The sequence below is a fragment of the Vicia villosa genome, unplaced genomic scaffold, assembly GCF_029867415.1.
Source record: "Vicia villosa cultivar HV-30 ecotype Madison, WI unplaced genomic scaffold, Vvil1.0 ctg.001007F_1_1, whole genome shotgun sequence".
Taxonomy (NCBI): Eukaryota; Viridiplantae; Streptophyta; class Magnoliopsida; order Fabales; family Fabaceae; genus Vicia; species Vicia villosa.
In genome coordinates this window covers 291,487-301,649 of record NW_026705448.1, presented here as the reverse complement: position 1 = coordinate 301,649, position 10,163 = coordinate 291,487, and positions in this window count along the sequence as shown.

Here is a 10,163-nt window from a genome sequence, read left to right as displayed (position 1 = left end):
ATTATTGAAAATATATAAATAAATAATCTATTTAAAATAAATAAATAAAAACAATTAAAATATAATTAAAACAAAATATATTATGATTACTTATTATGTTTTTTAGAAAAAAAGAATTAGAAAAAAAAATGAAAAGAAATTTTATATAAATAAGATATAAGTATTATTGAATAAATAAAAAATAAAAATAATATGAAAATTTAGAAAACTCAGCTTTTATTCAGTGTGATGAGGCCTAGAAGTCCCATGGTGGAGCTGCAAACTTGTAGGCGTTGGATCCAATTCTGGTGTGATCGTAACGTTGTTAACATAACCAACGTTAAGCATAATATATAAAAAAAAGATCATTCAGAAATTCAAATAGAATTCGCGCCTTGCCCTGTTCATCTTCTTCGTGGAGACTGGGACTTTTGCCCACGGTTTCAGGTTACTTTAACCTACGGATTTCCGCCATGGCTAAAACCTGCGAGCTTAAAACTCAACATATAGACCAGATAAACATCAAATAAAAGTCCAAGATAATTAAAGGTCGGTCTATGAACACAAAATCGCCCTTAATTTGGATCAATTTTGCACCTAACTTGCAATCCCTAATTCATGGCGTATAAACCCTAACCATGGTAAAATTCTCAAAACGCAACCAAAATCAAATTAATTATCCAGAACGATCGTAAACATCAATGTAAACACAAATATGCAATTGAAATTAGTTTATGATGCGTGGTTCGGTATAATTGGACTCGAAAATTTTGATGCAAACCGTGAGTTCTTTCGTGGGGATTCCAGATGCTTCGATCGTTAGGAGTGATATGGTTAGGTTCAGAGAATCACGGGGAAGTGTTTTGGATGCGTGGGAGGGCTTGAATTGGCCTCAAAATCCGTTTGCTATGGCACTTGAATCCACGGTTTTTTTGAGCTCTCCTTTGGTTCTTGCTGCGGCCAAAATCCTCCCACACCTTATGGATACATTATGTACTTATAGTACAAGGTTTTAGGTTAACAATACTCAACTAAATCTTCTTGGATCAAAGATTGGAGATTTGATGGAAATATGGTGTTAAAGCTTCCAAAAATGTCACAATTTCAATCTAATCTTATTAATATGATTTTGCACGAATTTGGAATGATTGTGGAGTGTAATTGATGATTGGAATTAGTTGATAATTTAAAATTAAATCAAATCTCTCCATAATTTCTTTAAATCTTTGATTTTCATCAATTTTTAATGAATAAAATTCACTAAAAAATCAAATAATAATCAAAATTTCGTGGCATAGAGATTAGAGCTTCTATATGACTTGTATAGCAAGATTGGATCATAAAATATTGGGCCTCTTTGCAAAGAAATCCATTTTTAAGCCTTTTACTTCACATTTTTTCCCTTCAAATTGACCAACTTTGACAAGGCATATCTCCCTCAAATTTTAAGATATGGAGGAGTTCTAGGACTTTTTGGAAACCTCAAGATGTCCTCTTCAAGCCACTTTGGAAGCTTTTTTCCATTTGAAGAATTTATCTTGATGATATTGGCTTTGACAAAAAACTGCTTTCGGTTGACTTTCAAAAAGGACCTATAATCTTTTGATCCATATTTCTCAAATGAAGCATTTCTGGACTTGGCATGTGAAATACAAAATTGTAGAGAATTCAATTTCCTTCAAGATGAGCTTTGGATGGAAAATTTCTGATGTTCCATGTGGGAGTTATGGCTGGTCAAAGTTTAGTTGACTTTTCCTATACAAACCCTAATTTAGAAACTTTTGATTTGTTGATTTTTGATCTTTCCTTGATGAACCATGATCAGTTCTTGATCAAATGGTGAATGATACTTCAATATGAGGATCTTGACAAAAAATCAGGAGTTTTGACTTTACTTTGACCACAGTTGACTTTTAGGTTAACTTAGTCGACTGTTGATTTTCTGAATAATTGAGTGACCAATCCTTTGAGATGAGACTTGATACTTGTCATGGGGATATATTGAGCCATATGAGATGCCTTGGAGCCATTGATTTACTTATTTTCCTTTGAATAAGCCAATTCTAGTCTCAGAGCCTTGTATAGGAGAGTGTGTCTTGGAGCTTGTTTATCTGCTTGTTCTTGTGTCCTGAAAAAGTAGAGTTAGTCTTTATGCAATGTTATGATGCATGTATTATGAGTTTCTTAAAATAAATGAGAAACTTGCATATGAGGTAATGTATGCAATGTATGAATATGTTCATGACTTATGATGCATGACTATGATTTGTGCTTATTCGATTATCTTGATTGAGAGGATAGATCTTTCTGTTGTTGATCTTATCTTGGAAACGCTTGACTATGGATTTATGATTTTTGTTTGGGGATGATCAGTAACTTGATGTATCCTGATTGGGGATGAGAGATGTCGGAGAACCGGTAATGTTGAAGATGTAAATCTCTGTCGGGGAGCTATGTCCTTTGTTGAGAGTATTTGAAGGTATTTTCTTGAGGATTGCTCTATGGGGATATGATCTTGTGAGATCGAAATTGCGGGAAGGCATGGATGCTTTGAATATTGCCCCCAGTATTATAGTAACTACCATTCCTGGATTTGATTAGGACATGTCACTGAGTATTGATCCAGATGTCAAACTGGACTTGTATAGATTTGCCCCTACTAGTGGGAACCTTGGAAAGATTTGCCTCGCGAGGACTTTGTGAGATGTGTACTATGGGCGACATGCCCCTAGTACTTAGTATGACGCCCCTGATTGTTTTGGCATCCTTGAGAGATTCTTGGAATCTTGACTGGATTGCCCCAGATTGATTGGGCAAAACGTGCCATGCCCTTTGTATACGTAGGAGACATTGCTTCTTGGAGTAATTTGTGTTGGTCGGGATAACTTCGAGTCATTAGACATACCCTGTGCAAATTCATTCTGATGCTAACATTTGAAATTATGTAGCAGAATATGTTTAATAATGAATTCATGAGATGCAATGCATACATTTGTCTTGAGTTTTATTGAGAAACATTAAAGCAGGAGATGTAAAAGCGCGATATTTGTAAAAACATGATATTTGTAACAACGTGATGTTTGTAAAAATGAAATATCGACTCAGCATATTTGGTAAACCTTAAGGAGTCAGGATACCTTTTTGGTGACAGTATGCTTTCAAACTAACCATGCTTCAATTAGGATTTTCAAAGGTTGTAACGTGGCTTGGTTCACGGTTTAAGAAACAAAGGATAAAGGCTCAAAGTTTATATGTACCCATCCCGATCTTCATGATGTTCTTCAGTCCTAAGCTCAGTTAATTCGAGTTATGCATTCAGGTTCCAAGAGACTTTTGGATTTGCACCTTTGATAATGATGATGGTTCATGAGCAAAAAGAACTTTTTGAGATGGTAATCACTTCTTCCTTTTGGTAGTCACAACATTGTGTTGTTCAAGAATTTATTGACTTATCTTTTTGATATCCCTAACTTTTGCCTGAACTGTCTATTTTGAGCTTACAGTCAGCGGGATGCCTTGATTTTTGCCTAAGTCTTCTTTTTTATTTTTGACTTAGCAGGCTTTTCTTTGTATATATGTTTTTTCATTTTTTTTGAAAGATATTGACTGCCTTGCTTAATGATTGATGAACTATCATTGGCTTTTGATTGACATCTCCAACACTTCTTTGATGTGTGCGGATGAACGTTTGTGATTGAAACCTTTGTTGAAAGGTGTACTGAATGATTCTCTTAAAATATAATGCACAGCCAAATTAATTGAGAACTACCCTGCCCCAGGTTATAATCAAGGGTTTTAATTAGTACAAGAAAGAAACTTCTACTTCTTAGGATCAAAGGGGTTGACGAGGGATTAACATCCTTATATCTCCACTGTTTAGGAATTGAAACAATGCATGTTTATCGTCAGCATAGTCCACTCAAAAGCATACTGTATGAGGTTGCGGTATCGTTTTCGTCATCCTCCCTTTAAAAGGCTTACATCTTAGCAGGAGTTGAATATCATAAAACATATGTAAAGTAAAGACATAGTTTAAAATGAGTGATAACGAAATAATTTATTCAAGACAAACATATGCAATGCACTGATGATGATTATTAAAACAAATAATGTCTATCATAATTCGAATGTTTAAACAAACAGGAAAAGAGATTTGCAACTGAAAGTAAAACTAATGATCTTAAAGTCCACCCTTCTAGCCATCCACATTATTAGCAGTTACATTAGGAGTCTCAGGAGGATCAAACTCAACTTCCCCAGCATCGATCATATCTTGGATTTTGTTCCTCAATGTCCAGCAGCTATTCGTATCATGACCAGGACTATCAAAGTGGTATGCACACCTCATATTAGGATTATAGCTTCCAGCAGAAGTACTAGGATTCTTAGGGGGGTCCTTTAGAGTGATCAACTCTAACTTCAATAGGTGTTGTAGTGCTTGAGCTAGTGACATATTGATCTTTGTGAACTGACGCCTAGGCGTGTTTTGACGACTTCTCTGAGGTGTCGGTGTGGAGATCAAAACTGCCCCAACAGATTGGCTATGGTTATTATTTGAATCTGACTTCCCACTAAGAGGCTTCTTTGTAACATTTGAGGACGTAGCAGCTTGAATCTTACCACTTCGGATGCCATTCTCAACGTGTTCCCCAGTCAGTATAAGCTCAGTGAATCCAGATGATGAACTTCCCAGCAAATGACTATAGAAAGGGCCAGTCAGTGTATTCATAAACATATCTACCAACTCTCTGTCAGCCAAGGAAGGTTTGACTCTTCCAGCTAGATCTCTCCATTTCTGAGTATACTCCTTGAAACTTTCCTTAGGTCCCATAGACATGGTTTGTAGTTGCATGCGAGTTGGTGCGAGATCGGAATTATATTGGTATTGCTTATAGAAAGCAACAACTAAATCTTCCCAATTCGAGTTGAGTTCCAGACAGGCTTTCTTGGAAGAAGTGGATCCATAGCTTCTTATCAGTAGTATGAGCTTGAATCTTTCTTACATAGGACCTCAAGTGCAGTTTAGGACAAGAGACTCCATCGTATTTTTCAAAAGTTGGAATCTTGAATTTCGGAGGTATAACAACTCCAAAGACGAGTCCTAGTTCCTCAAAATCCAATCCAGGTATCTTCTGAATTTCCATGGCTTTCATGCGTTCTTCCAGCAACTTGTATTTGTCATCAGGATGTTCATCCTCATGGTGATAGTCCTCTTCTTCTTCAGAGGGTTTGGCAGAATCATGGTTACTTTTTGCATCAGTTTTGATACTAGCATCATCATCTTGCTCATCATCTTGCTCATCTTCATCACTGTCTTCAGAGGTTTCGGCATCCTTGAGTTGCAAGATCGGTCTAAGCTTTTTCACTTGAGTCTTCTTACCATTCTTCTTCTTCTTTTTAGTCAGCATGGCTTTCAGCTCTTCTTGCCCCTTGGAAAAATTCAGAATCAAGGCTTGGAACTCAGTGTTTTGAGCTTGGAGATCCTTAACTGATTGTTCGAGATTCATGATGCTGAAATAAATAGTGAGGACGAATGAGAGACCTATTATAAGAAACCTGTTATGCGATGTGATGAATGCAAATGCAGTGTTTTCAAGGATCTTTAGGATTTTAGCTAGCAACATCAGAAAATGATTTGGTCGCGTCTTTGTCTGAAGAAATCTGAATTTTGTCTTTGAATGTCTTTCTTTGAGAATCAAGCTCACCATATCGAGTGGGTCATCGCCTCTGATTCGGGATACTTCTCAATTTGAAAGTATATGGCTAGAGGAAAATAAATCCTCTTGCCCCTTGATAGGTATGATGTCTTTAAACTGGAAAGCAAATGGCCAGAGGAAAATATATCCTCTTGCCCCTTGATAGGAATTTAGTCCTTGATAAGAGCACCTAAAATTGCGCGTCCTAAATCCCTAAGATCCTTGAAAGAGTTAGTTAAATCATGTTACGCTTATGATGTCATGATGTTATGCGAATGCAGTTCGTTAGGCTTAGTGCGAGATGGTAAGGACAAACAAGCCGTTTCAACAAAACCTGCAAGGAAATGAAGGTTAGTAGTAAACACAAACAAGTCACACCAATCACGCAAGTCACACAAGTCACACAATTTTTGGCTTAAGGCTTGCATGAAGTCTGATCAGGTGTCCTTCCCAAGGGTATTTCTATGGATAAAGATATTTCAACAACGAGTTCTACCAAGTGACTCAGAATTGTCAGCCCCCTCTAAAGCACCCTCGAACATGGTACATGCATACCACGCAATGATACTTTAGGAAGAAACCTATCTGAGTTGTAGTATCGGGTAGCGACCATAACTTGGCATGCACCAAGAATAGCCCTCCCACTACGTTCCTAAAAGTCAGGATGGGTTAAAGGTGACTAAAGATCCTTGAGCTCCGACGCACCCAAAGATACATGCATAAACCTCTCTCATGCCAAAGAGGTACACAATAACCGGTGGAGGTCTAACTCAAGCGCGAACTTCATTTTGACCAACCCCAAGCATGCACAAGGGGGGTCTCCATGACTATGCCGCTCCTAATCTTAAGTATTCTTGAATCCGGGAATAGGATTCGTCCTTCAATTTTCCCAAAACAGCCCTGAAAAATAAAACAACCAAAGCAAACAATAGAAAACATTTAAGTGATTCCTAAACTTTTAAGGTAACCCCTCTTTTTATCGTAAATCCCCAGCAGAGTCGCCAGTTCTGTAATACGGTGAACTGACTTTTATAATCGAAAATGTCGCGGTAAGCAAGAGTCGCCACCGACTTTTATTTTATCCAAATATTAGAAAGGCTAAAAAGAACAGAAAAAAACCTTTAAAAGAAATTTTGAGTTCGGGGGGGGTAATTTATGCAAAGGGAAGGTGTAAGGCACCCTTTGCATCCATGGTTTTCTATGGGCTCTTAATTGCTTTGCTCTTTGTTTTCAGAAATGTAGAAGAAAAAGAATATGGACTTTAGCTCGTAAATGAGCGTAGTCATTTTGAAGATTTATGAGAAAGAATATGAAAAAAAAGTTTTAGAGCAAGGCAAAGCAATTAGGGGCAATTACCTTATAGTTTGAAAAAGAAGTTCTTTTAGCCTTTCAGGGCGAAAGGGTCTATCCTTGCCATAAGAGGGCAGGAAGCCTTTCATTTGGAGGTTGAAGGGTCGTCGTAATGTCGTTCGCCATAAGACTGTCCCATGCCATAGAGAGGCAGGTAGTCTAAGGGAAGGACCAGAATAACCTTTTCGTAGGCAGCCAGAGGATACCTCAGCCTTTTCGTAGGCAACTTCCGAGGGTCGAGGTCATATTAGTGTATCGAAGGCAGCATCATTAGGGTCTTATGACCTTTATATTTATCGAGGCAGCATGGCTGAGGTATCCTCGAATTCGAGGGACATGGCTATTCTGCAAAAAAAAAATACACAAGGCAACAAGGCAACAAAGAGGTTACCCCAAAAGAGTGCGTGGGTGCAGCAATCACGTGATTATATTCAGTTATATTATCTTGTAAATTTAAGTGATGCTAATTCAGTTCAGAGTTACACTCCTTCAAATTACTAACCACAACAATTAATATTAACTGTGATAATGGGGGAAGGGAAATTGCAACCAGCGGAGGAGAGGGGAATTGAAACCAGCGGGGTAAAATAAAGCAAATAGGTTTGAACAAGTAATAATTGAGACCAGGGTTTAGGGTTACCGATATTCTTAGCTTTGGCAATTTGACAAACCCTGAAAAGGTGGGAAAAATAATCAAACAAAAATAGGGTGAGTGCATTATCGCTTCGGAGGCAAACAAAGCTAACCCTAAAAAACAAGAGGATAAAAGAAATTAAAATAAACAAATAAATAAATAGGCACTTAGCTTTGAATTTGATCTGACATGGTTGGCGGTCGGAGGAAGCCTCGGGGTTAACCCTGAAAAATGGCAAGGCAAAGGCAGAACAGTAGGTGAATGTACGCACAGTTCAAAAGAGGTTTAAAGGGTAAACCCTAAAAATAAAAGGAAACCAAATAGACTTTGAAATTTAATTGAATACTTAGCATCGGATTTTGAAGGCTCATAGTCGGAAGGGATCTGAAAAGTCAACCCTGAAAAGGCACAGAAAAGCAAGTATCTCAGTGTATGGCATGATCTTCGTAGATCCTGATTAGGGTACGAATTGGATAAAAACATGAATGATTTAATTAATTATTGGTCTCGCGACCTAATTAATTAAATCGAGAAGAGAAAATAAAATCGGACGCAAAAGTATATATTTTTTTATGAATTTTTTTAGAATAAAAATAAATTAAATAGGAATTATTGAAAATATATAAATAAATAATCTACTTAATATAAATAATCTATTTAAAATAAATAAATAAAAACAATTAAAATATAATTAAAACAAAATATATTATGATTACTTATTATGTTTTTTAGAAAAAAAGAATTAGAAAAAAAATGAAAAGAAATTTTATATAAATAAGATATAAGTATTGTTGAATAAATAAAAAGTAAAAATAATAAGAAAATTTAGAAAACTCAGCTTTTATTCAGTGTGATGAGGCCTGGAAGTCCCATGGTGGAGCAGCAAACCTGTAGGCGTTAGATCCAATTCTGGTGTGATCGTAAGGCCTTGAGGCGAGGCTGTATCATGGACTCACGTATGCTGGCACCATGGGATCTGCGTACTAATGTTCGAAAAAAAAGAAAGGTTTGCTTCCTACAGGGATCGAACCCCTGACGTTCAGCACAGACCTTGGGACGCACCTCCTCACCACTAAGCCAATTTTTGCTTGTTGTTAACATAACCAACGTTAAGCATAATATATAAAAAAAAGAACATTCAGAAATTCAAACAGAATTCGCGCCTTGCCCTGTTCATCTTCTTCGTGGAGACTGGGACTTTTGCCCACGGTTTCAGGTTACTTTTACCTACGGATTTCCGCCATGGCTAAAACCTGCGAGCTTAAAACTCAACATATAGACCAGATAAACATCAAATAAAAGTCCAGAATAATTAAAGGTCGGTCTATGAACAAAAAATCGCCCTTAATTTGGATCAATTTTGCACCTAACTTGCAATCCCCAATTCATGGCGTATAAACCCGAACCATGGTAAAATTCTCAAAACGCAACCAAAATCAAATTAATTATCCAGAACGATCGTAAACATCAATGTAAACACAAATATGCAATTGAAATTAGTTTATGATGCGTGGTTCGGTATAATTGGACTCGAAAATTTTGATGCAAACCGTGAGTTCTTTCATGGGGATTCCAGATGCTTCGATCGATAGGAGTGATATGGTTAGCTTCAGAGAATCACGGGGAAGTGTTTTGGATGCGTGGGAGGGCTTGAACTGGCCTCAAAATCCGTTTGCTATGGCACTTGAATCCACGGTTTTTTTAGCTCTCCTTTGGTTCTTGCTGCGGCCAAAATCCTCCCACACCTTATGGATACATTATGTACTTATAGTACAAGGTTTTAGGTTAACAATACTCAACTAAATCTTCTTGGATCAAAGATTGGAGATTTGATGGAAATATGGTGTTAAAGCTTCCAAAAATGTCACAATTTCAATCTAATCTTATTAATATGATTTTGCACGAATTTGGAATGATTGTGGAGTGTAATTGATGATTGGAATTAGTTGATAATTTAAAATTAAATCAAATCTCCATAATTTCTTTAAATCTTTGATTTTCATCAATTTTTAATGAATAAAATTCACTAAAAAATCAAATAATAATCAAAATTTCGTGGCATAGAGATTAGAGCTTCTAGATGACTTGTATAGCAATATTGGATCATAAAATATTGGGCCTCTTTGCAAAGAAATCCATTATTAAGCCTTTTACTTCACATTTTTTCCCTTCAAATTGACCAACTTTGACAAGGCATATCTCCCTCAAATTTTAAGATATGGAGGATTTCTAGGACTTTTTGGAAACCTCAAGATGTCCTCTTCAATCCACTTTGGAAGCTTTTTTCCATTTGAAGAATTTATCTTGATGATATTGGCTTTGACAAAAAACTGCTTTCGGTTGACTTTCAAAAAGGACCTATAATCTTTTGATCCATATTTCTCAAATGAAGCATTTCTGGACTTGGCATGTGAAATACAAAATTGTAGAGAATTCATTTTCCTTCAAGATGAGCTTTGGATGGAAAATTTCTGATGTTCCATGTGGGAGTTATGGCTGGTCAA